The 27,574-nt window shown below is 43.5% G+C and overlaps 1 long non-coding RNA gene across 1 annotated transcript; it reads right to left on the bottom strand.

Moving 5' to 3' along the window:
* Positions 1-371: 371 nt before the first annotated feature.
* Positions 372-26,036, bottom strand: LOC115074347. Its single transcript, XR_003852222.1, has 3 exons — positions 26,007-26,036; positions 25,456-25,690; positions 372-828 (listed from the first exon to the last, which is right to left on the bottom strand). It is a non-coding gene; the product is annotated as an uncharacterized LOC115074347 (long non-coding RNA).
* Between the last annotated feature and the right edge of the window lie 1,538 nt (positions 26,037-27,574).

Raw genomic sequence — 27,574 nt, 5'->3', positions numbered from 1 at the left:
GGGCTGGGAAAGGGTTCTTACCCATCCTAGGGGCAGGAACACCTTAGTCCTATAACATTTAAGGAAAAGGGCAGGGGATCTGATCTGAGCAGACAACTTGCTGGTGTAGATGGCTCAGTTGGGACTGCTGTGTGGAGTCCTGATCTCATATCCTTGTGTTAGCACCTCCTGCAGTTAATTCAAATTCTGGAAGAAGTATCTAAAGCAACTAAACTCAAGTCTCTCACTGCCTATATATTCCCCCCACCTCCACCACCAGTGCTGTGGCTGTGCACCGACAGGAAATTTCTTGTGCCGGGGAGAAAAAGAAAACCAAACTAAAACCTGTAGCGTGTGCTTTAAAAATGTATTTTATATGTACTTATATAAAATGGCTATCAGGATATCGAATTGACATGCAGATAGCACGTTCTTCTGTACCAGCAACACAGAGATCAATAAAATTGCATTAATACAAGCCTTTATCATTTCTGGGTGAGAGTCAAGGTAGCAATATCTCCAAGGCAAATATCTGTAACTAATCATTAGCTGGGTGCACAGTTAAATATTTCATCATCATAATCAGTTATTACATTTCAAGCATATTATCCCATGAATTACATAAAATACAATCTTTTCCTAGTCAGAACCACCCCCACGGAGCAAGAAGGTGTATTTTTCATATTCCAAATGCTTCTGTCTGTAAAGTGGCCCTTCTGCTGCCTAAGGGTGTGGTGTTTCCCCTCCACTGGTCGGGTGTTTACCTCGGTTAGATCCACCAATCCAGCAGTCCATTCATTCTTCCCATTAACCCAGATGTTTGTGGATAATATTGCTATGGCTTATTACCTGATAGGGGAAGCAAGCAGAGCTCAAGCTAAGTTTAAATAAAGCAATTCCATTATAAACATCAAGAACTTACTTTACCTAATATAAACTGTGCACACAGTATTAATACAGAGCTCACACCCTTTCTGCACTTTTAAAAGCATGAGACCCCTCCCCCTTTTTTTTTCCTATTTATTCCATTTTCTCCTCTTAATATTTCATATTCCGTAAAACAAACAAAGCCAGATAATGCAAAACACACAAACATCTCATAATGTTCCTAGGAACTCCATTCATTCTTTCATCCATCCAGACTTACATATGACATGAATCAAAAAAGTGTCTCAAAAGGAAAGAAAATGTAAAATGAATTGTACAGATCGCTTTAAAAAGGGAACAAAACCCTCAAGAGGTAATTGGAATGAATAAAAAAAAAAATGTCTGTCTGTCCTGACACGTCAGGAGGAGGAGGGGGAAACATCTTTGAACGATGACAAATGCCATCGTCTGTTCTTGTTTCTTCTGCAAAATATAAACTCTGACAAAAAAACCCCAGTTAATTCATTTGATATCGGATCACAATGTACAACAGGTACAAACAGCAAAGTTCAACTCTTGAATGTTTCCGGCATATTATTCTCTAATATTCTGTCTATTCAGTTTGAAAGTTAATAAATCTTCTTAAGCTGTCTTTCAGATAACCAAGGCTCCGGAGGTATTGCTGCCTGCCTATTTTAAAAGTGCGTAGTAAAACTTACAAATTCACTAAACAGCTTTCTTTCTTCTACAGTCCTTTTCCTAAATAAGTAAGCCAACCATACTTTGTCATTCATTTAAGTAAGCGCATGGTGGGAAATAAAAAACCTGGTTACTCTTTTTTTTTTTTTTTCTGCAAAAGCCTTTTAGACATGCAGACCACTTAATCTGCAACAAACACAAGCAAGCTGGAATCTTATTGAAGCAGTCAGTATTTCTTCTAGGGCTCAAGACTTCTCCGCTGACTTACAGATTAGCAGATTTCCCAGCGCAGTACATCCTGTATATTGCAACGGCAAAAAGCCTCAGCAGATGCACCTTGTGATTTTGGGGGTTGGCGTCTGGACCTTTTGAGGCCCGCAGACTTCACTAACTTTATTTGACGTGAGTTGAGAAGGCTCAGGTCAATCCCATAGCATTTGCTTGATAGTGGCCATGCTTTTAGTAAAAAAATTTTATTTTTTTTTAGAACACAAAAGACAGTCTTTGGATGAATCGAGGAGGATGCGATGGTGAAAGTAGTGCAGAAACATAAGAACAGCATTTGGAATGGAATTCTGACATGTAAACTTCTACTGAGGCATCCACCACTGCCTCCAAACCATTCACAAGTCAGCTTGCAGGAAAATGAGACAGCAGTATTTAGCAGAAGTAAAATGGTGGGTGATCATTGGAAGCCTTGCTGCATTCCTATGACCCTCCCCCCCAGGGAAAGCTGCTGCTTTATAAAACTGCAGTTCTGAAATATATTATACCATTGGACCTATAGTGTGGCCTGGGCTCTAACTCAGGACCTTTCCCACTAGAAAGGTGCTCTTGGTTACCTCTGAATGTTTGTCACTTAACCTCTACCTTTGGTGATATTGAAATGTTCTTCTTTAAGAATGTAGGGGAATGATTTATGGAGCGCCTCTTCAAGTAAAGGTGTGAAAGAGGACCTCTAGGTGGCGTGTGCCCAATTACAGTGTAAAATGGGAGTGGGAGTGGGGGCATTTTCCAGATGATTCCCATCCTCATGAAGTGATTCCCGGGTGAGCCTTCTGATCTACCCCATCCAGCAGGGTCATGACATCATAGGAGTCAAAGTTATATCACTAGGCTCACCAGTGGCAATCTAGGGAGCTTATCTAGGGATGAAAATATCCTTGTGGAATCTGCTAAAGATTTTTCCTGAGAAGTGTTGCTGGAGAGAAGATCCTGGGAAGGGATGTAAGTACTGAAAAAGAGTATTTATTGATTGATTCCTTTCTGATAAAAAAAATAACTTAATTACAATCTGTAAGAAGAGTTACTAAGAGGAAGTATAAAAGTATATTTGTTTTTGCTGCTCTGCTTATCTCTGCTGTGTAATTTTTGTGACTCGTCATTCTTGTGATTTTTCATTCTTGTGATAGCGACTGCTGGTTATCCCATTAAAAAGAAAAGTTTATATTTTTGAAAGATATCCTTTTGAGTGAAACTGTAAGGTCCATATTCAATGCATTCATCCACTTGTTTTGGTATTTAGCTGGACAAATGCTGGGCTTTAAAAATCCCACCAGTCTGACCAACCCTGCTATAGCCGGATAATTTATCTGGCTAAAAAGTTATCCAGCAATGTCAGGAGTGATCGGGGATGTTCGAGGGTGAAATACCATTAGCCAGGTAACCCTAATTTTCAGCATTAGTTGCCCATCTAACTGATAACTTTAGGACAGCGGAAGAGTAATCCAAAAATTATCCAGCTAACTTTAAGGCAATCCATGAATTTATCCGGCTAACTTTAAAATACCTGGGTATATTCAGTGGCACCCATGCCTCTGAACATCTTGCCTAAGTTAGCTGGATAATAAATAAATAGCCCGTCCAGTCTGTTCACACTGCTAAGAATATATCCCAGCTGCCAGCCATAGAGCGTGACTGTCTGTAGTCTATTACTCCTTAACTAAGATAGTTTTTTTTCATCGCCTTTCAGAAACCAAGAGCCCCAAAATATTTTTAAAAAGAAAAATTAGATTTAAAAATAATTTCAAGCCATGCAGTCTTTCTCCCAAAATTGTTTCCACAGGCTAACCAGTAGATTGAAGTAGCATTAGGGTTAGCCCTGCTGCTGAGAGACGATAAAAAAAAATAATTGATTTATGAGGGAACAGCTGAAGGATTAGCCAAAGAAAGAAATGAAAGAATTACAGTGCACAGCTTTTAGGAGAAGGTTTACAAGGGAATCTATAATTACTGGCATGTGAAATTTTCCTTTAGAGAGTGCGGTGGGCCCTGTTTCTCATTTTAATGTATGATACAAGCTGCACTTAAGAGTGCCTGTCAACAGAGGGCAATGCTGGCTCCTTTCTAGCAGCTTATTGAAAGTGCCATTGACTAATAAGGCCTATCTATTGAGATCACCTATGATAAAATGGATACTCTGATTGGCTAATGGCCACTTCTAGCCATGTAATTTTAGCACCACAGCTAAGGAGGAATAACATCGCTGATGTTGAGCTTAACTGCCCTCCCTCTGCCCAAGACATACACATCCTTAAAGGGGGCCGGCAGTGTGGCATATTAGAAGAGTGAGGATTCACACCTGAACAGCCTAGTTCAATTTCACCATCCATCACTCATTACAAGTTTCAACCTGACGTCAAAACAGCATGAAAGAATCTAGTTCACAAATCCTTATCAAAAATCTAGCCATGCTAAACCCCTGATGTCTTTTGCACATGCACATAAAAATCTATCCGGGTTTCTATTTTAGTGGCAGTGATATCTCTGTGCAAACTGTTGAATTTTCATAAATGACAGAACTGGCGCTAACTTCAGCCTAACAGCCTGACTCATTCCAATTCAACCTTTGCACTCAAGGCCGGCCCTGTATCCTCTTTCTTTTACTGCACCGCAGGCCTTTCAGTAAGGAGGAGAGCTGCTCCTCCAGCTTTCTAGATCTGGGGGCAATTTCAGACCCAACTGAAATCCCTTCCAATAAAAAGAAAAAGAGTGTCAGTGTAACACACTGCAGCGCCCTGAAAGTCTAATTTTATCTTTTGACTTATTTTGCACTCAAAACAAACTGGACGTACACTGGGCTTTTGCCTACTGATCACTTACGGCAACACAAAGATAGGCAAAGCAGAAGGAATTACTGTTTAGAGTTGAAAGCAAAGAGTCTGCTCTGTTTTAAGTTTGATATCCTCGCTGTCTGCATAACATGGACACATAGAATATGACAGCAGATAAGGACTATAAGGGCCGTGTAGGCTGCCTGCTTTCATTCCTGGCACATTGCCATAGACTCCAGTTAATCTCTGGCTTTCCCTTCTCTTCTTTGCAGTTAGGGATACGTTATTCTCATTTTCTAGAAAGCCTTGCAAAAGATAATGATGGAATTTGATTGATCGATATCTCCATGTCATTCTTCTTATTATGAAGCATCCATAGCATTTGCTATACAAGCTAACCATACATACTGTTGATAGAAATATACACAGGCAAAAAATCTTATTTGTCATTGTTTGCTTTTGGTTTTGTTTTTTTTAATTCATTTTTCCTTTTGTTGTTTATTTCATTTAATTAAAACAAAATACACATTTAAAAAACATAAAATCACACCCACAAAAAAGAAATGCAAGGGAACCCTTACAACCTCCCACCACAAATCCCCAACAGCACAGTCTAAACCCAAAAGTTAATACAGACATGCACACATACACACACACCCCACACCTAGCCCTTCCCCTGTCAACTCACTCTCCCCCCCAAACACATGATCTTAGCCCATTTGTGGGGTTGAATAAATCAAAATGGGATAGGAGAGATGCCCAGTTGTTCCTGCTTTGTTTGGGTCTTGTCAAAATGGTGTTGGCTGGTTCTGAGGCCAGTGCCATATATTGTATGGTCATATAGCAGAATGACATCAGCATCAGGGCCAACAATGGGACCTGGCAGGGCAGGAGCTATCAAGCATCATTCCTGCCTCATTGTCACTTATTCCACCCAGCGGATGGACTACATTCGTGCATCTCGGGAGTGTGAAAGGATAGGCGAAGGGCTGTCGAGGGGTTAACTTTTGTATTTCAGCAGCAGGTTTGCCAGCAGTGGCAGCAGCGGGCATTTTTTGAAACGAAAGGAAAAAACAATGAATTTCATTGAGATTTCCTTTTTATTTCGTTTTGAAATGACATAAAATGAAATGGGATGTCCCATTGTTTTTCATGTCATTTCAAAATGAATGCCACCTCCCTAACTGTTGCATTCATGCACAGCTATAGTGAGTGACTGACATAAGTCAAAGTAGAATAATAAGTAAAGGTAATTTCTACCTAAACAGCTTACGTTCTGAATGGGAAGATTGAGATTTACAGGAAATACCAGGAAGGGGAAATAAGATTATGACAGATTGGCTCTTCTGTAATGAGAGAGACATTATTTTACAGTCATGTATTGCATGCACTAATATGCTGTTGACATTGCAGAGGTGACCATGCGAAGATGCAGCGTAACTCATGTAGAAAAAAAACTAAGCAACTGCTGAGAGGCAAAATCCCCTGACCAGGCATCAGTCTTGGACATTTCCATTTCTTGCCCCTGTGTTCCAATGCCAGTTGGTGGTGGCCATACTGTGAGGAATTACAAAAAGGTAAATTTTTCCTGCCTGAAGTTATATAAAATCCCTGTATGCTGAAAATAGTGATGTTTTTAGGCATTCCCTCAAACCCAGTCTTCTGCCTTTGCAGATTTTGGCATGAACCCATGCTGCAGTACAAATTCCTGCTAGCCACACATGCAAAGATGCAGGGCCTAAAATCAACAGACACATAACTGTCCTCATTTTATAGTTCTTGCGATGCATTTGAAACCAGTTTCGAATACATTCCGTGATGTCAGAGGAACAATTCCGTTTGCAGTTCAAAATCGTTTTGACGCCAGCTTCCAAAGTCATTGGGTAAAAGATTAACAGGTGGATTTTAAAAGCCCTACGCGTGCCAAAGCCAGGGAGATGCTCAAGGGATCTCAGGCCAGCGCGCGTGGATTTCAAGAGGCACCCGAGTATGCGCGTAACTCCCGGTACGTGAAAAAATCAGGACGTCAAAAAAAGGGGGGGGGGGCAGGGATGGGACATGGGTAGTTCCAAGTCTGTAACCTGAAGCATGCACGTAAATATTTATTTATTTATTTTTGTATACCGTCGCTCAGGATCCATCGAAACGGTTCACAACAAGTTAAAAACATTTTCCTAATACCTAACAATACATTATTGACTTCTTAAAATACATAATAAATTAAGTATAATGCGCATAAGTATTTACACGCGCAAGGGTGCACCAGGGTCCCCTATCTCGCAAATTTACTTCTGCTATGGTTGGCGTGTAAGTTTTAAAATGAAAAAATCAGGGCTAGTGAATGGGATTTGAAGGTCGGGGCTAATAGGGGAAAATGGAGACTAGCTGGGGGGGGGGGGGGCAGGAAGTCCTATCTTTTACTAGGGTAAACTGGGAACGAACTGGGGAAACGGGCATTTGCGTCAGCGTGCGTGCCTCCCACTTATATGGTAGAGGCGGCATTTGCGTGCACATGCGCGCGTCTAAGAATTGCGTGCAGTGTACACATGTATAGCTGATTTTATAACATTGCGATCATGTCGTAAAATGGCCATGTCCATTAACATGAGCCGGCATATGTGCGTACATGAATGCCCGCACGGCTGTTTAAAAGTTACTGTCTCCATGAGGGATGTCTCGTTGGTGCATACAGTACACAGGCGCAAACTGTGGGAAACTCAGTTCTGCCAAAGATGTTCTACAAATCCGCAGCATGGCAAAATGGACTATAAAGTTTCTTTGGAAGCCTTCCATAGAATTGTAAGTGTATTTATGTAAGCTCTCTGAGGATAGCCAGGCTGTACAGTAGGCAGCTGCAGGTATTATTATTATCATGATTTGCATAGCACATATCAGATGTACTCAGCGCTGTATAGAGACACATAAAGGACCGTACTTACTCACTGGAGCTTACAATTTAATCAAGACAGACGGACAGGACACACAATGAATAACAAAAGAAGGCTTTGAGTTGAGACATGACTGAGAAAAGCTAGTGGGATTTAAATGGAGGAGAAGGATCATCAGATTTGTTTTGCATTTGGAAATGTTTTAAAGGAGAGCTCTGTTTATGTAAGTTGTTGCCTATCAACCTTTTCTTGTTTGGTGTGAAGTTGGAATGGAGTATCTTATCAAGCCAAAGTCACTACACCCATATAACCCCTCTTCTGAAGTCACTTCATTGGCTCCCTATCTGCTCCTGCATACAGCTCAAGCTCTTCTTTCTCATCTACAAATGCCTTTACTTTGCAGCTCCTCACTATCTCTCCTCTCTTATCTTTCTCTACACCCCTCCTCATACACTCCACTCATCATACAAGATACTTCTGTCTGTGCCCTTCTTCTCTACCGCCAATTCCCGACTCCATGCTTTCCACCTGGCTGCACCATCAGGCCAATGTAGTACAGTGCGTCCAACCCCCCCGAAACTAATAGCGCCTGCAACATGCAAATGCATGTTGATGGCCCTATTAGTTATTCCCGCACGATACAGAAAGTAAAATGTGCAGCCAAGCCGCACATTTTACTTTCAGAAATTAACGCCTACCCAAAGGCTGGCGTTAATTTCTGCCGGTGCCAGGAAAGTGCACAGAAAAGCAGTAAAAACTGTTTTTCTGTGCATCCTCTGACTTAATATCATGGCGATATTAAGTCGGAGGCCCAAAAGTAAAAAAAAAAAAAAAGTAAAAATTTAAAAAAAAAAAATTTTAAATCGGCTCACGGGTTGAAAACCGGACGCTCAATTTTGCCGGCGTCCGGTTTCCGAACCCGTGGCTGTCAGCGGGTTTGAGAACCGATGCCGGCAAAATTGAGCGTTGGCTGTCAAACTCGCTGACAGCCTCCGCTCCTGTGAAAAAGGAGGTGCTGGGGACGCGCTAGTGTCCCTAGCACCTCCTTTTACCGTGGGCCCTAATTTGCATAGGCCACCCTCCTGAATCGTGCACCCAGGAGAGTGGCCTGTGCGCGTGCCGGGAGAGCGGGTGCTCGCCAGCTCTCCCGTGCGTTTTTCTGAATCGGCCTGCATGTGTTTCAAATAGACTTCCTGAGTTGGTGCATCATACTTCCTCTCTCACCTTGTTCAAATCCCATCTAAAAACCCACCTTTTTGAGGCTGCTTTTAAATCTTAAACCTGTTGGTCATTCTTCAGCCTCATTTACTAATTTTAACAAGTGGTGTTGTCCTATATGTTTGTCTTGATTAGGTTTTACAATCTAATCAAGATTAGACTGAGCAGGGAATTCATCTTGTATGTTGTTTGTACAGCGCTGTGTACGAGTAGTGCTATAGAAATATGTCGTAGTAATATTAGTAATAGGCCCAGATCTGTCTAAGAAACCGAGAAGTGCACTCTTCAGTTTGGAATCTAGATAAGTAAATCTGTTACATGCACCGGAAGAATTAGGGTTGGATATGAACGAGCAGCCTTGAACACGGAAGCCCCATTCAAATCAACACAGTCTATACTGGAGCCATGAGTTCCCCCAAGTATTGCATCTTAATGGTCATCGCTGAAAAGTGTCCAAACTCAGCAAAACAGAGCAGCCTTGTGCACAAGCTTCTCTATAACTAGGCTGACAAGGCTTTGAATGAATTCTTCCTGCAGGATCCTTCCATTTTAGGTGAGTATCCATCTCTCAATTGACCCTTTAGCCATTCTTCTGTCTCTCTGTTCATTACATATTATTTAAGCTGATTGAGCACCTCAGTTCTTCCGCTGTAGCCATTAGTTTTAATAGATGATTACGCTGGGAAGACAATACATAATATTGGTCATTATTTCCACGAGTCCTGCTCTGCCTGGATTTATCAGATGCCTGCCAGACCTGCAGTTATTGACAGACAAGCTACCAGACCTGTGTTTCTTGTCTGCTGAAGAACTGAGGGGAGGGGCGGGGAGAGGAGCACACTCAAGTTTAGTTCTGCAAAAGCAAATCGCCTCATCTGTGTAAGAAGACAAAATAATACTTTTAAAGTAGAGTAAATGCTCCGGGAAGATCTGCCCAAGGGCCAAGGCACAACTATCATTCGCTTCCAGTTTGGTTTGTCTCCAAACAGTTGTTGCTTAATCTAAATGAAAAACCAACAGCCTGGACCATTTTTAGCATTTTTCAACCAGGCCTGAAAGCATGATAGCCGTGATTCAATCCGACCGTCCATCTGGGGGAGGGAGGTACGATGACCTCCATAGAAAGATGGCTAATTGGGTCTAAACTTGAGCCAATAAGAATGAGGTAATTTTTAATGAGGTCAAAATCCATGCAAAAGCACAGTTTTCACTTCCTACCTTGTTGTATCCTAGGCTAGGTGCATTATTTTACAGTGCATTCATATTATAATGGGTATGATCGTAATAGTAAGATATTTGATGTTGAGAGGTATTGTACATTGGATGAGGCAGCTCTGTGATGTCACACCCATGTTGTAGTGTTCAGATAAAAACACTGATGTGATTTCATAAAGCTCAAAAAAGCACGACATTAAAACTTTCCCTTCTTAAAGCAACATTCAAGATCTACTCGGTTACTTCAGCTGCTCTTGACTATTTGAGGTCCCTTGGACTACACAAATCACCGAGAGCGGTTAAATCTCTTTCTCCGTTTCTCTCCCTCTCATCTGCCATACTGCTGTTGTAAATTCTTATGGGTGTGTCAGGTCAAGAAAATGTTGTGACAGGGACAAGTTTTGCTGGGTTTAGTTTTTTTCAGGAGGGTGGGTATGAGACCTGTCAGCAAAATGAGAACTCAGGATGAGGCAGATCAAGAGAGACTGAAGGGTAGCTACAATTTATAGAAAACTGCAGCTGCAGCAGTATCTCCCAATAACAAAATGTTATAGCTCCATAAAATCTGAGCTGTAGAACTGTAGAGAATGGTTAGGAATGCCGTATCATTCAGATATCATCATAAATCATTTGGTCTTTGTTTCATGATGTTACCTGAATCCCTCAATGCTCTAATTACTACCTCAGCAATTATATACACTCACTCATATGTGTGTGTGTGTGTGTATGTGTATATATATATATATATATATATATATATATATACACATACACACATGCACATATACTATGCTATGCTAATTGTACTGTTTACAATTAGCAGAGACTGCATAATGGCCATTTCCTTCTAACTCTGTTTTCTTGTGGATGGAAAAAGAGGATTAATGTCTTGATATAGCTTTGCCATCTGTAAGCCATAGGATGAATGGAAACTAGACTGATTTCTATGATACCTTTGTCTTAATGTTGCTCATTTTCAGCCCTGCGTGCTACAGCAACTAATGTGACAATTATCCTTCAGGGATTGCTGAATGAGATGGGATTTCCATGCAGGCTTTATGTGTGTGCCCCACGCTTAAGGTGGCTTAATGCTAACCCTATAATACTGTAGCTGGTCTACAACTTACCATTTGCATTACAACTGCAAAAGTAGATTAAGCCCCTGTCTATTACCTGAGTAGCAGTAGGCCAAGGAAGCTTTGATTAAGCTGGCATGTTAACAGTAGAAGTATTTTCATCTGTGACCTCTGCTTAATCCTGGTGTCACTACTGCCAAGAACAGCTGAAAGATATTCCTCTTTCGCCCCAAGACTAAGTCCACTAAATCCATAACCGGATTAAAAATGCAAGGGACCCAAAGATATATATATTTTGTTTTTTTTGCAGACGATGGGCTATCAGGATGCAACAGTCTAGGAATGTCAGCTTGTGCCGGGCAGAAATTCTTTTCAGAATTCTGGTGGTAATGAGAAATGTTCCACTTGTATAGCCATGCCATTGACGCCTAGTGTTGCCTTTCTTCTCGTTCACTATTAAAGTTATTCAGAACAGATTTCTGTTTTCCTGTGTGTATCCTCTGTTTGTAACCCTTGAGAACACTTATGCACTAAAAGGTCCATTTTTTATGTTGATGGTCCATCCTCTTGGAATGAACTTAATGTAGAAATGTTCTATCCTTAGTAGCTTCAAATCTGCTTTGCTCAAGTCTCTAATAACTATACATAATGTCTAGGTGAGCAATTTATGCAACCCACCTCCTTCCCCCTGGATCTTGCTAAAAACAAGTCGTTTGCCTTGCTCTGTCTTTCCCAGTTAACATATTTTAAATCGCTAAATAACAAAAAGTGGGATGATATGAGACAGATAGGGAGACATACCAGCAGAGGTAGGAGTCACCAGAACAGTGACCAAATTTAAGTACGCGTGAGACAGATAAGAGGCAGTTAGAAAGCAAAGATTGGCTGGGACAAGAGGACCCTTATCTGCTGATATATATTACTATTTATCACCAAATTGTGTTAGTGTAAATGAGTTTCTAGCTGGGAGAAGGTGGAAAAAGGGAAATTTAGTGTTGACCAGAATGGAGTGGGAGGGAACTGGACTACACTGCCTTTGTGGCTGTGGTTCCCAGCCTCTGCTTGATGGACCCATGGTTCTCCATGAAGCCCTCACATGGGGTCTGCAGGAAAGAAAAACAGTAACTTGAGACTCCAGTCCCAGGATAATCAGTAATGGCGGCAATAACAGCAGCCCACATGGGCTTGGGAGGTCAGCGGTGGTAGGTTCACCCCATATGGCCTGGGAGATTGCCGGCAGTAGGCTCGGCCCCCATGGGCCAGCAGATCAGCAGCAGTTGCTTAGGTCCCCGTGAGCCGGGAGAATGGAGGCAAGAGAGAGATGGTTGTAAAGGTGTGTGTGGGGGGGGGGGGAATGGTTGGTATAAGTTGGTGGAGGAGAGAGAGTGGTGGAAACGGATTGTAAGCAGGAGAAAACACAATGCCACGCGGGAAGAAAAAGTGGAGGGGGTGGGCTGGGAGTCATTGCAGCAGGAATGAAATTGGGTGCAACAGTGAAGCATAATACTCCTGTGTCTGCTGTCATATTGGAACATCTGGAGGCTGAAACATGGTCTGAGCACGCAAAAATGATAGAAACCCCTGCTCTACCAATTTCACAGTTCTGTCCAAGTCAGGTGAGTTTTCTTTCTTTTATTATCGTCTCGTAACCTCACAATCTGGCTCTTGCCACTCCTGCTGTTCTGAGGGGAGCTGGGACTACAAACACCAGAATGCAATGGGATGGGAGAAAGCGGATTCAGAAGTGCAGTGACTGACATATCCCAGTAACCTGGCATGGCCAGCTCTTTGTGAACCCCTCCCTCCCACTCCCCCCCCCCCCTTCACCTCTTCCCCCCCCCCCCTTGCTTTCCTGGTTCAAATTTTGAAAGACATGAGTCACAAAACGGGGCTGAATTAGCACAGGCTTGAAACTTACTGAGCAGTAGCGCCAGTCTCTGAGGCTTCCATCCAACTCACGATAACGCTTAGCACACAGATTATTTAAAATCCATGCCTGTAATGTTATTACACAAGGCCAGTGCTTCCGTGTTTAAACTTGTTCGATAGGAGGAAGCACCGCAGCTACTGGGAGACTTTAGTGTCTCCTTCAGTTGGCTCCAGCTATAAAAAGAGGCACATCCCATGTGGCTGAGTTTCCAGACTCATTTATAATGGGTTGTCCACAACTGCACATCAACAGCTGTCATGTTGTATTGGTTCAGGCCCTGCGCCAGCAAGACTCCGGTATCTTTAACCAAATGTATTACCCAGGCTGCTGTTTCCCTGGATGACCTCACTTCTTGCTCCCAAGGAATACGCTCTCCTCAGATAGGCAGAGAATAGCACCCTAGAGGAATATTATGCTTATCATCAGGGTAAGGAAGGCTACAGCATGTCTAATCAAACACATTACTCATGGGCTACAGTTCCATCATATTGTTTAAACCAGGCTTGATATTATCTGTTATTTATAATTAGGCTGTTTCGAAAGCATTCTCAAGCCAGCCTCCCATTAGGGAAGTTCAAAATTCTTAAAATTGATGCAGCCGCTACCAAAAGCCCATCCAGTTTGCCCAGTTATATATCCCAGCTGCCAGCCACATAAGCTTGAACGCTTGTAAGATATTGCACTTTATCCTAAAGCAGATAAGCTTTTAATGGGTAGACTGGATAGGCCAATTGGTCTCTTATTTGCTGTAACTGTGTTACTTTGTGGTGACATCAACCAGAATGCCTACGAGAGCCACCGACAGGGTCTGCTGTGCCGTAAGTGCCTGACAGCTCTCAGCAGATGCCGTTCAGAGATCTGTACAACAGTGATGTTCAGACTTGGTCAACACCTCAGCTTCATTGCTCTACTTGTCATCCAAAAACGGAATTTGGGAGGCAGCCCACCAGGAGCACACATGGTGCGCACTGTGTTCAAATTTAAAACATTCCTAGTAAATTATCAAGGGGGCGGTTTTAAGACTCCCCATGCAAGTTGTCATGGACCTGCAAACTCTTTGTGAAAGGAAAATTCTCCATCATGCAGCACACGGGGGTGCGTGGGTTTTGCCTCTGCAGTATAGTAGGTGCAAAGTATGCACCAGAAAGTATGCGCAGTGGTTCCCTTCCCCAGCTTACAGCCCGGTGAGTTAAAGTGTGTACGCTGTGGAGCCAGTGCACACACTTTTAACCACAATGGTGGAGGGGGCAAAGGCCATCTGCATGCAGGTAAACACATGTTGACCCACATAAAAACATTTTAAATAGTGTCCTTCCCATTAAAAGAATTCTTTAAGCTGCTGCCTCTGAAATTCCCTTTCACCCATGAGATCAGCCATGTTGGCAGAGTCGCAAGTTGAAGTTACCGCAGGCACACTGTACTCTGTTTCTTGCATATCTGTGCCCGTGGTATACACACAGCAGAACATTATACCTTGCACTGATACAGCAGGTGGTACTTTGCCACACACAGCTGCTTCTGGAAATGCAGAGCAGCATCACAGAGAACGTATTACTTTATTTGTAATTAATACAACCAGGTGCTCCATGGAGCTTTGCGGGCCTTGTGTGCCCATGCAGTGGTATGAGGTTGTTAGGTGTGGCCACTGTGTGTGTGCTGGAGGGCCCTGCAAATTAGTTTCAGAGACCCTGTTTGTAATTAGTGTGCATCAAGAGACTTAACAGCAGATTCAGATCTGCAGAGAGCAACTGAAGTGTAAACATTTTTCCGTGCTAGCTTCTGGGTCCCTCATGGAAGTTTCCGGCCTTCCACCCCACTCCTAGACTGGCCCAACTGCTTAGCCCCTAGGAAGAAGATAGAGTACAGCACAATGCCTTCTTTCCAGGAGTTTGTTCTACCATCTTGCATCTGGTGACTGCAAATAATTAATTTCTTCTATACTGGGTTTGTGACCGAGTTAGGACCCTTGAGCTGGAATCTTCATCCTTCCTGGGATTTTATTTGTTGTGTGCTACCAGTCAGCTCATTAAGGCAGGGACTCAGAAGCAGCTGTAGTGGGTCTTGAAGGGCTTGTGAGCCTGCAGTTGGAAATGGTTTACCTACCCAGAACGAGGAGCCTAGAAAGAGTGGCAATGTGTTTCCTGCTTGCACAGTTGTAGCTCAGGAAGTAATTTCATCCGTCTGTGATTGCACTTAGGGATGGGACTTGTAAATCACTTCATATAAATAAACTGGAGCCACTCTACGGGAGCAGTCTGAACTCATTGTATCAGTTCTCAGCCTGCTTAAGAGAGTATGAAAGGGATGCCCTAAATCTATACTTAATCTATAACAGCCAGAGAGGAGTTTCCTCTCCAGAGAGAGAGGTCTGGTCGGCCTTGCCAGCAGATGGTTTCACCTCAGGTGGTCCACTACTCCTGTGGGTTTGGGTCAGGGAAGGCGTGTTATTTTGGGTTGTGGTCTCCCCCCCCCCCCCCCCCCCACTTTCGCTGCCCTCACAAGTAGCAGATGCACGCTGTTTCCCCTTTGAAAATTTGCTGCAGTGTACATGGGCTAAAAGCACCCGTGATTGTGAACATTGTAAGCAAAGATGGGCACAGTACACAAAGGAATGGTTTTCTTTCAGACAAAGGACTGGATCATACCAAGTCACTTAGTCCACAAAGTACATTGACTGAGTCTGTAGAAGGCACATTATAGGACCTTGACCTGCTCTTGCCAATTTTCTAAAATACAAAACTACTTCTTTATTTTCAAATAATCGGCATCTTTACACTTGCTGCTGCAACTTATTTCTAATGAAGCAGCATTGTGTCTGTGTTACAGACATTCAAAACAATGCATAATCATTTTTTTGAATAGATAAGATCATCTAGACACCAAAGTCTTGGAGGAAGCTGGAATCCTTGTAGGCAGCCAGACCTTCTACAAATGATGCACGTGCAACCCTTGCTGCCCTCTCTGGAGGTCTGCCTGGGCTCCTCAGAGTGATGAGGAACCCTTACACATCTCACTGTGGCAAGGGTACCATTCAATACAAAGGCTGAATCCCTGATTCGCTCTCCAAAACCCTGGCATGGATTCTTTGATGACGGAGAAGGGGGGAAGATTATCTTCAAGACCCAATGTGTTTTAGATAGAAAAATGTTCCAAGGGTAGACTGCACATAGTATTTTGGTGTTCCAAAAATAAAATCTTTATGTAAAGGGGGGTTGGTGGTCACCAAATGTGTCCCATACCAACAGGTTTCAGAGTCTCAACAGACTCTGAATGAATGAAGTTATGAGAGTAGGGGGGGGGGGGGTTTGAAAAGTATTGCATTCCCCACTGGGAATTGAGATCAGGGTCTTTTCTCTCCATGAGAGAGGGACCCACAGTGAGAGATTTACTCCCTCATAGCTTGGATATTCTATACTCCAGGCTGGATCCCTTAGGATCAGTTATTTCGGTGAACTGTCTGAGGTACCATTAAGGAGACTGTACTGTGTGGCCCTCTATACCCACTGGAGATAGAAGTCATTCTTCCTCCCTCTCCAAACCCCTCACTAACCAGAATATTCTAGGGTCGCTGATCAACACTCTGGACTACAACATTGTGGCCACTCCTACAGGGAAGTGTCATGGCAAATGGTTCTGTCCACTAATGACTATGATAACTTCAATATGCCCTCTGTTGGGAGAAGCATAGACCTTGGTGAAGGGACCATGGGCCTTTTTACACAAAGATATCGTACAAGAGTTCTTGAGCTCATGTAGAGGGCTGAAGAATTCTTTCATAGAAATGTGATAGCAGAAGGCCATATAGCCTATTTAGTTTGCCATTCCACACCTACTGCTCAGCTTTACAAACCCTAACACACCCTCAGAGGTCCCCTATGCTTGTCCCATGCTTTCCTGAATTCAGATACTAGCCATATTTCCACCACTTCCACTGGGAGGCTATTTCATACATCTTCCAGCCTTTCTGTAAAAAAGTATTTCCTTATAGTCTACCAGCCTTCATCCTCATTCATGACCCTTTGTTCCAGAGCCTCCTTTCCATTGAAAGACACATACCTCCTGCGCTTTGATAGCTTGAAAGTATCTAAATGTCTCTATCATATCTCTCTCTCCTACTTCGCCTTTCAGAAGTCTTTCAGGGAAAAGCCTAAAACTTGTGATACAGAAACTGTAGCAACATGATCAAATCCAGGCACCAAATGCCTTCACCCTTAGACACCACGTGACCATGATAAATTCCATTGGCCCAGGTCCTAAACTTTAAAGGAGACAAAAGTTAAGATGGAAGGTGCTTGTACTTCTTTTTCTTCAAAATGAAAAGCTTGCGAGAAACAATGCATGCTTTCTCTCTCTTCTGTTCCCTCTGCTCCAATGTCTAAACATATCCCAGAGCCAAACCAGAACATCCACAGTCCGAGAAGGAATAGCAGTGACTCGACTCCAACTGTTTACAGTAACTCCTTGAAACTGTGACTTTATCCTTATCTACAGATCTTGGTGGTCCTGGTGAAGAGAGAAATTCTTGAAACAGAACAATAAACAGGATAAGAAGACCAGCACGGAACTGCTACCAACATGTGGAATGCATGACAAGTAATCGTCCACCTTCCGCCAGCTGAGCAAGCAGAGATGATGCATATTAACCAGCAGCAGGATTTTAGGGTCATTTTCAGGACGGAATTGAAATGGGTAGTTCCAGTCAGCTGTTTTAGATTTAGTCTGACAGTTTTTTGAAGGCGTAATAAGCAGTATCTCGAATCCAAGGGGAATCTGTAGGATATTAAGAACAATCTTCTTTGTGGGGAAGCAAAGTTAATCTCTTTTCTTTTAATTTATTGCTTCTGATAATGATGCTGAGGTCCTTCTGCGGTGATAAGTGTGGTCTCATGCATGCTCTCTCATCACAGTGGGTGAGATGTTAAGCCAGACTTGAACTTTTAACTCTCCCATTCTTGTGCTTGCAGTCTCCACAATTCTACTCCCAAAATGCACTGCCATGACATAGTATACAGCTTCACTAATTAATCTAGGTAAGTTCAGAGAATGGAAGGATATCACTGTTTCAGGAAACATGGAACAGGATCAAAGTTCACAAAAGCAAGGGACAAGCACGGAGGTGGGGACATGAGTAAAAAGCCAGAGACCAAATAGACTCCGAGATACTGCAGTAGGAATAAACAGCATAGATGGGCTTCACAATCTTCATCTGTGAACATATTCTCTGTTTCTCTGGCATTCCCCTAGTACTAAAAGAAGGAAATACAGGTCCCACTCAGGAGTAGATTGGTCGATTGGGGGATCAAGCATCCCCTGGTGGGCCAGTTGCTCTGTTCACGTGGTTTCCTCTCCTCCTTCTCAAATAGCCTATCAGCGGCCAAAAAAAAGAAGAGGGGCTAAGGCAAAATCCATCCAACTACAGCTGAAAAAAGGTCTGCAGGGCCCACCATGGACTGAAGTGAGGGGGAGGCCCTGACTGTGAGTGCCTGTGAGAGCATGAAAACCTGTGTGCATGTGTGTATGAGAGAGAGCTAATGTATGTGTGAGAGAGTATGGGTGGGTGTGTGGGTGAAAGCATGGGTATGTGTGTATGTGTGACTGTGAGAGAATGGGTGGTGGTTATGTGTTTGTGAGTGGATGGGTGAGTCTGTGAGAGCTTGGGTTTGTGTGTATGTGAGAACATGGGTGTATGTAGTGTTTCTGTGAGAATGTTGTTGGGTGTTTGTATATGTGTGTGTGTGTATGTCTGGTATGAGAGAAGGGATAGTTTATCTGCCCTATCTCTCTACCTCTCCTCCCCTTTCCACTAATATATAACTATCGCAGGGTGACTGAAATCAAATGTTCATAGGTATGGCGAGAAGGGAATTTGATGCCCTTATTAGTTTTAATTATGGGCCTTTTTTTTTTTTTTTTTTTACTTTTTATTTATAAGTTCCAAAATTATCTTTCAAGCAAAAACTTGCATAGAACAGGCAATCAACAAAACAAAATAGTACAAAAACATATATCTAAGGAATATACTGTGTGTGTGTATATATATATATATATATATATATATATATAATGCATACAGTATGTGATTGCTACAGAGACTATAATAACATGGAGACCCAGAAAACTAAGGAGAGAATATAGGAAGACCTGTTGTTTGATGTGTCTGCTGGTTTGAAATATTTTATAGGTGTTTTGTTAATTTTAAAAATTATGAGTTTTTAACTATTATATATTATTGCGTTCATCATCTGTTTTGAAATATTTATTCTTTAGATTAATATAGTTTTACTATAAGGATTGATAACTTATATTTCTTGATTTTATTGTTTGATGCTTTATGAAGAATGATACAATTTGTTGTTTCTATTGTTGCACTGCATAAAGAGTCTGGATTGTGTTTTCCAGTTCAGTTTTTGTCTACGGGTTTCTGTTTATAGTTTATGGTCACTTTATTCTGTATTTGGTGAGGGTCTCTCTGTGTTCTGTATATATGTCTGAGGTGAGGTATTCTGTTAGCATGCAGTTTCTACGTGGGGATCTACAGCAACCTGGCTTGTTCTCTTTTTCTAATAGGAGGTGTATTGGTGTTTAGTGCCTGGTGTAATATTTATGGTGTTTCCTTTTCATAGGTAGGGTTGTTACTGTTTGAGAGCTGGCAGTTAGTTCTGTTTTGGTATGGGAGGTTTACTATATTGTAACTGAATTAGCTTATTCTTGGCTTTTTGAGGGCCAAGCACATTCCAACATGCATTACAATATGTTATGCTCAAGCTTGTTAACCCTTGGGCCGACGGGAGGATGGTATACCTTTGGAGAAAGATCCATAGGTTCTCCCGTCGGGAGGCGAGGCAGGAACAGAAGATGTGACCAGCTGAACCTTGGCACTGTAGACAGAGACGACTGTGGAGGCGGACGAAGAGTCGTGACATCGAGGAACGGAAGTGTGTCTTCGCCATTGGAAGTCCGCGGTCCCCCCCAGGAGGAGCCCGTAGGGACCCGGACCGCTGGGACTTAGGTGGACCTTTGAGAGGTCAAGGAAACAGACGTTCAGTGCAAGGGCTGACTGGAGCTTCACCCCTGGAAGCCCGCGGTCCCCCCGGGAGGAGCCCGTAGGGACCCGGGCTGCTGGGACATAGGTGGGCCCTTGGAGACAATGGTCAGGAAGAAGTCCAAGGTCAAGTGCCAGAGGGTCGTCGCTTACCAGTCCGAGGTCTCCCACCGAGGGATCACCACTTGCCAGTCCAAAGTCACACACCAGAGAATCACCACTTGCCAATCCGAAGTCAATACCACGAATCACCGCTAGCCAATCCGAAGTCAGGAACCAGGAACACCAAGATGAAACAGGAACAAGGAATCAAGACACTGGAACTCACCGAAGCAAGCAGACCTGACCAACGTAGGATGTTGCCAAGTCAAGGAATGAGCAGAGGAAGCCTCCTTATAGACTTCCTCTGCTCTGGATCATTGGAAGCAGGTGAGTATCATTAAAGGGATCAGGTCCCTTTAAATCAAGCAAGGGGGTGCGGCCTCGCGCCTAAAGATGGCGGCGGCCAGCAGAACGCCGCGAGGGAGGAGCAGGGACGGCTCCCTACCCGGCGGCCAGACTGCGGACCAGCACCTGAGTGAAGGGCACCGGCCCAGGGGAATTAATCAGGAGTTACCGCGGCGGGTTGCCACCGCGGTGGAGTTAGGGGGCCGCACCCGTGGACGGCCATGGGCGCGGAACACAACACAATAGGCCTGTTGCCATATGGGTTCCAAGTATTTTTTTTGCAGGGTTTTATGGTTGGCACCAAAGCAGTGCATTTAAATATAATATAAATGTTATTTTAAGTGACATTTTTACCTAAGAAAACTGAATGTTCTTTTTCATGTAAAATAAATAAGGTCAGCAGCTTTTACTGACTCTGGGATTAATCCCGTCATCTCAAGCTGCTGATGACTGTGGAACACTGCATTGTTATGCTGCCACCTGCTCTTCCACTGAAAACAAAAAATGTTTCTTGTTGAATGAAAGTGCTTACTGAAACATTTTATAAACAATATTATTTAAAATTTGCACTATACATTATTACAATGTTTGTACTTTCTATATTTTTATATGTCTGTTTTTATTCCATTATTTTTAAGTGTTCAGTTGCAGGCTAACACAATAGTGTATCAAGTGTTCTAAATTAATACACGGTCTAATGAAAACAATGAACAATCATGTATATTCTGTAAAAAAAAAGCAAAAGCATAACAATTCAGTTTATCTAAATGTCTCATATTCATAAATATAACACATTATAAACACCAAACTGTGCAGCAAATTACATGCCAGTTCATGGCATACATATAAAACCCACCGGTGTTAGATAACTAGATACATAAGTACCATTTAATAACCCATCAAACAGAACTATACCATTGTCCAAAAAGAACAACACCTTTAAAATAGATTTTCATTAATGCTCCATATATAACTACAACTTGAAGAAAGTGAGAAAATTCTCGCTGACTTGAACGCTGTCTTGCTAATGGAAATCCTTGTTCACCGTCTTGCTAATGTAAATATTCGTTTTATTTTTTGTGTAATTGGATATCCAAGGGGCCAATATTTTTCCACAATCCGCCCCTTGGTTCCACTTACCAAGGAATTTCTTGATGGTGCAGTTATTGAAAAATAGAGAGTAAATGATGGCAGGTAAAGACTAACTGATGTATAATTCACCCAGCTTTCAGCCCAGGGCACTGTAGGTTATGGGTCCTGGGTTCTCCGAACTGCATCCCATCTGAGCTGAATTCTTCTCTGATGTTTCAGATGCAACATATCCTCTAGTTCAGTTGGGTTAGAGTGCAGCACATGCATTGCTCGGTTAGACGCCAACCCTCCAGACGTTTAGTCTGCTCTTATCAGGGGTTGCTATAACTCTTAGAATATATTATCCAGTGCTTAGGTTTGGTCAGCATTATCGGGCTCCTAAACGGGAAAGATAACCAGTCACTTTCATCCGCTGAAATAAGGTTGTTCCTTTAGACATCTTTGACTCCACCGGGAAAGACGAACGAGCAGCTCAATTCCTGTAGATAAGGTTTCTCTTTTTTCTTCTTCAACAAGAAAATAATCTCAGACAAACCAGTGAGCATCCTGCCTCCACATCCTCCTTGACTTTCCACAGACCTGTTTTTGGTTCTCAGCAGCATCGACAAACGGAGAGCATGATAGACTGTAATTGTCAGGAAAGGGAGTGTGATGCTGTGCCAGGCCCAAGATGCTAGATGGAGGAGTTTCAGTGTTTGCCTTTTCCCAGAGCACTTGATAGCAGCTATATCCCTTCCGAGGGGCTGAAGGCTTAAGAGGAAGCTGTGGGCCTTTAACACAAATGCCTCCAACCAGGAGGGAGGTGATTGCACTTATGAATTGCAGTCCTTTGCTGTGATTTCTTGGAAGGAAGGCTTGGATTGTTTTTAAAGAGAGAGAGAGAGAGAGGGAGGAGTGAAGAAATGTGCCTTGCAAAAACACACAAGTCACTGAAACAAGGAGCATTTCCAGAAAACTAGTACTACCTTGTGCTCTCACCAATCAGATCACTGGTTATCAACTTGGATTTCCTGTTTAGGATAAAAATATGTATTATTTCTGAAACGCCATGAGAAATCTGCAATGATCAATGGTAGTACGAGACATAAGAGCCAAAAAAAAGAGCCAGCATTTGAGTGTAGCGGTCCCTAGTCCAGTGGGCTTAATATTAATAAATAAACATCCAGGTGATGAAAGGGGAAACACTGCTGAAGGAGCCTGGTAAGGCAGGCAAGTACATGAATAAGGACCTGGGGAGTGAAAGAATCTTCTGTCTGCTATATCCATGGAGGTAACACTGAAAATCCTAGAAATCATCAATGACAACCCTTGTACTTGATGTTTTTATTTCAAATGTAATTACATCTACCTAGAATCTTTGATTTTAGTTTCTTTTTTTTTTTTAAATCAGGTGACTCGAAAGATGTGTCAAGGTCCTACCTCCACCACTGAAGGTGGTGGAGACAAAAACAGTATGAGGTAGATCTTCAAAAAATATGCGAGTGCGTACTTTTGTTCGTGCCACCGGTGCGAACAAAAGTACACAAGATTTTATAAGATACGCTTGTAGCCACGCGTATCTTATAAAATCCGGGGTCGGCGCGTGCAAGGTCTCGCAAAATCGGCAGCCTGCGTGCGCCGAGCCGCGCAGCCTGCCTCTGTTCCCTCCGAGGCCGCTCCGAAATCAAAGCGGCCTCGGAGGAAACTTTCCTTCCGCATCCCCCCACCTTCCTCTCCCTTCCCCTATTTACTCCACCCCCCAGCCCTACCTAAATCCCCCCTACCTTTGTTGGGCAAGTTACGCCTGCTTGATGCAGGCGTAACTTGCGCACACCGCCCCGGCATCCCCCGGCACAGGCCGCAGTGCCGGGGGACTCGGGACCGCCCTCCCGGCCCACCCCCGAACCGTCGCCACGCCCCCGGACCCCCCCAGACCGCCCCCTGCCCCGGACACGCCCCCTGGACATGCCCCCCTCCCGCCCCTTTTAGGAAGCCCCGGGACTTACGCGCGTCCCGGGGCTTTTGCGCGCGCCGGCGGCCTATGCAAAATAGGCGCGCCAGTGTGCAAATCCGGGAGGATTTACGCGCGCAGGGGTTTTAAAATCTACCCCTATCTGAATTCAAGAAAGCATGGGTTAAATACAGGGGATCCCTAAGGAACTGATCTGAATTATAATGCTAAATGAATTGAATGGCTGGATGGGTTACACAGCCTTTTTCTGCCGTCATGTTTCTATGTTTGTACACCGTGGCTGGGAGAGCTTGGAGATCAGGATTCACTTCCATTGTGCACTGTTTAACAGCATGTCAATTTTTTCTCATGGAAAGAAAACACCTTTTCAGATGATGTTTTAGTTGTCTTCCCTCTGGAACCAGCTTTCTACTGATTTCATAATGCAGGCTTCCTCTCATTATTTTTAAGCAGAATGCTAATATACTACTCATGATCAACCCAAAAGATCAGTATTATGTAAACGTTTTGCCTGCAGAAGTAAAATATGCTGTCTCTATCTGCTGAATCCAGCACCAAATTATGGCATATGAGAGAAGATTGAATAGTATAGTGAACGACGATGATTCCATTCTCATTGCTCTGTAGGCTCTCTCATAGGGATGTGCATTCGTTTGCAACATATTGGCAATCCGCAACATATAGGGCCATATTCGTTGAATTCGTGGGGAAGCGAAACGTATTGCGATTTCCACAAATACAACGAACCTTCACCGAATTTAAGGAGCGAATTTAAACAAAACCCCCACCCTCCTGACCCCCACAAGACTTGCCAAAAGTCCCTGGTCGACCAGTGGGGGTCCTGGAGTCATCTCCTGCACTTGGGCCGTTGGCTACCAGTATTCAAAATGGTGCCGATAGCCTTTGCCCTTACTATGTCACAGGGGCTACCGGTGCCATTGGTCGTCCCCTGTCACATGGTAGGAGCACAAGATGGCGCCAGTCTTCAGGACTCTGAATGAGTCCCCTAGTTATTTCTCCAGGGAATAGGGGGGGGGGGGAGAGAGCCCCTGCAGAACTCTCTCCTTGGGGAGAGGTGCTCTGGGTGCCCAGCCCTCAGGTGGATCCCTGCAATCTCCCCAACTTCTCCCACTAAATTTCAAATTTATTATTATATAACCTGAGAAAACTTCCTCTAGACTGGGATCTTCTTCCCTAATCCTCTTAAAGGAGACCACCTAGATTCAACCACCTCTATAGACTCTGTGTCACATGCATCGTGTGATTTTACCATTCACGATGCCATCTAGTGGCAGTTCAAAGAAATCACTCCATCAGTAATTCTTCACAACACCCCATATTTGTTAAATCATTTACAACTACCCAAATAGATTTTAAGTGAACTCCCTCATCCAAACTCTCCTTTTAGAAAGACTCCAGTGCCACAGACTCAATTTACGGGGCCCATCACTCGGATATGGAAGCTCAGACATCCTTAATCAAAAGACTGAAGTAGCTATTCTGGAGCTTGGAATTCAGAGATAAATGGTTCTGGACTGGGATGAAGATAGAGGTGAGGCCCATATACAGAGGATGCTAGCTAAAGGCTAATGTTACTAAGGTAGTTTGTAAGTCCACATTGGAAAAATGTAGGGAGGAGGCTCAGTTATACAGAGAAAGGAAAATAATTTAAATGGTAGATTGTGTACACTGGGAGGAGGGGGAAATGGGGATTAGGCGCAGATGAAGAGTAGTATTCTTGTGTGAAGCCTAGGCAGGCCATGGGGGAGGGGGAGTGGAGAGGGGCAGGATTTTAATCACAAGAAACACATAGTGCCTTTCATCTAAACAAGATCCCAATGTACTTTGCATTGCTTCAGAAGCATGCATACAGTCACCTCTGCGGCGAGTAGCCCAGCAGAACATCTCTGACACTCGGACTGCACATTGAGGCTGCCAAAGGAAGAAGGAGAAGAGGAATGAAGCTAGCACCCAGCAGCTGGAGATAAAGTGACTTACCCATGGCCACTCAAGCACCCTCTCGGCGGTGAAGGCTGGAACTTGCAGGTGTCCCAGGAATTCTCCTGACTTGCAGCCATCGAAGATCCCTCAACAAATTCCTCTTATCTTGGACCGAAAGACATCCCTTGCCGAGGGTCGACATGGTGGCCGCGCCGTGCCGAGCACTGCCATGCGGAAGGCCCCAGGTTCAGTCCCCGAGTTGGATCTTCTGAGTTGGCTGGAGCTTAGAATACTGCAAAAAAAAAAAAAAAATTGTTGCTTAAGGGTGATGCTTTCTGGCCGGATTCAGAGCCCCTGACTGCAGGGTTCTGCTAGGAGCCCTGGTACAGAGCCCCTGGCCCAGGAACCATCATTGCAATGATAAGACTAGATATGTTGAGGGGAGAGATTAGTGGTGGTGGTGGAAAAGATACAAAATAGGGGGGAAAAGGCCCCAGCTAGTTGCGAGTGAAGGCTCATGGTGCCAGATTCCAGCCCTGGTTCTGACCGAGCTGGAACTAAAAAGGAGCAGGAGGAAACTGCCTGGTCAGGAAAAAAAAGAGATATACCTCACTGAAACTCATCCGCCTTCAAGTGACTTCTTAGAAAATGATAAACGCAGTCAAAACAGAGACTGGAGCGGGAAGCTGTCAGCGGCTAATGATTCAGTAGGGCTTAGGCTGGGTGTTGTGCGGAGCACTTCAAGTTATTTCATGCCCCCTAGTGGAGTTCAAGTCAGGTCAGCAACGACACCGAAAAAAAATAAAATTAAAGCAGACACTATTCGCAGGTCTCTGGGGAGTTTTAATTCATTTTGAAATGGTATTTCACACTTATCTTGTCCTGAGAGGCCATGCAATCAATTTTCAAAACCATCTGTCCACTGTTGTATGTATAACTGTGAGCTGATAAATGTAATTTGCACATTTTGATAGGATTTGCATTTCACAGAGCTTCAGAAGGGAAGAAAGCCCAGGAGGAATGGAGGGGGGAGCATGCAGTTTTTGGATAATTATGGATGCCCCACAGTCTTTAACGTTGCTTAGGGGGCATCCATAGCATAGTCTGGGGGCTTCAGAGGACTGCTGGCCCAGGGTCCAGGGATGAGTCCCGTCCCTTTCACTGTCCTTGTGAGACCAGTTCCTTGCCAGCCTGCACCTTCTGGTCATCTAAGTGGCATTGCCGTTTCAAGATCACAGCACTTTATGCGATGAATGAGTAATGCAGTGGGGACGAGAGGTATACAGCACAGTCACTTGTAACAGGATTTATTTACACAGCAAGTGAAGAAATGAGCTCTAGTGCAGTAAGCACAAAACCCAACTTGTGTGGCCATGGGCAAGTCCCTTTATCTTCTTGTGCCTCAGTTATCATCCTGGGCTCAGTTGCTGTTGCAGTGTCACCTTGAGCAAGTTGCGTTTTCTCTCTCTTTATCTCACTTCTAATCCTCGGCGCCTTCACTGGCTTTGTGTGACCTTGGACAAGTATCTTGACCTCCCCGTGCCTCAGTTCCAGTCCCAGCAGAATGGTACACGTTATGATATAATATACGATCATTAGAGGGGCTCAGGATAAACATCAAAAGACCTTGGCAATCAACACCAGGCCATCAGACTTCCAGTAAAATAAATGTGTTCATTAGTAAGCTAGAATAAATATTTGTTTAATTATTTAACTTGGCATGTGCCAAGTTGGATATGCTTCAGTTGACTTTTAATGTGGCCAGATCTTTTCATTAAAAAAAAAAAAAAAAATCTCCTTTCCTGTCCATGCAGTATACATGCTTTACCTGTATCAGTGAGAAGGCTCAGATGAAGATCTGCATTTCAGCTGAGTGTGCTTTGTTTGTATGTTCAGTGTATCAGTGTGATGCATGGGGTTCTCAGGAAGATATGCTCTTCAATTGTCCGTGCTGTATTCATGCTTTACATATATCGGTGAGACGTCTGCATGGGGCTGTGATAAAGATCCATTCTTCAGCTGTCCGTGATGTATCTGTGTGATGCCTACTTTTGGGACTCAGAGGAAGATCCATTCTTCAGCTGTCCGTGCTGTATTCATGCTTTACATCTTATCAGTGAGAGGCCTGTAAATGGCTGTGATGAAGATCCGCTCTTCAGCTGTCCATTCGGTGTTC

Source organism: Rhinatrema bivittatum, chromosome 12 (assembly GCF_901001135.1).
Source record: "Rhinatrema bivittatum chromosome 12, aRhiBiv1.1, whole genome shotgun sequence".
NCBI lineage: Eukaryota > Metazoa > Chordata > Amphibia > Gymnophiona > Rhinatrematidae > Rhinatrema > Rhinatrema bivittatum.
Note: the sequence above shows the minus strand (reverse complement) of the source record. Positions and strands in the feature narration are given on the sequence as shown.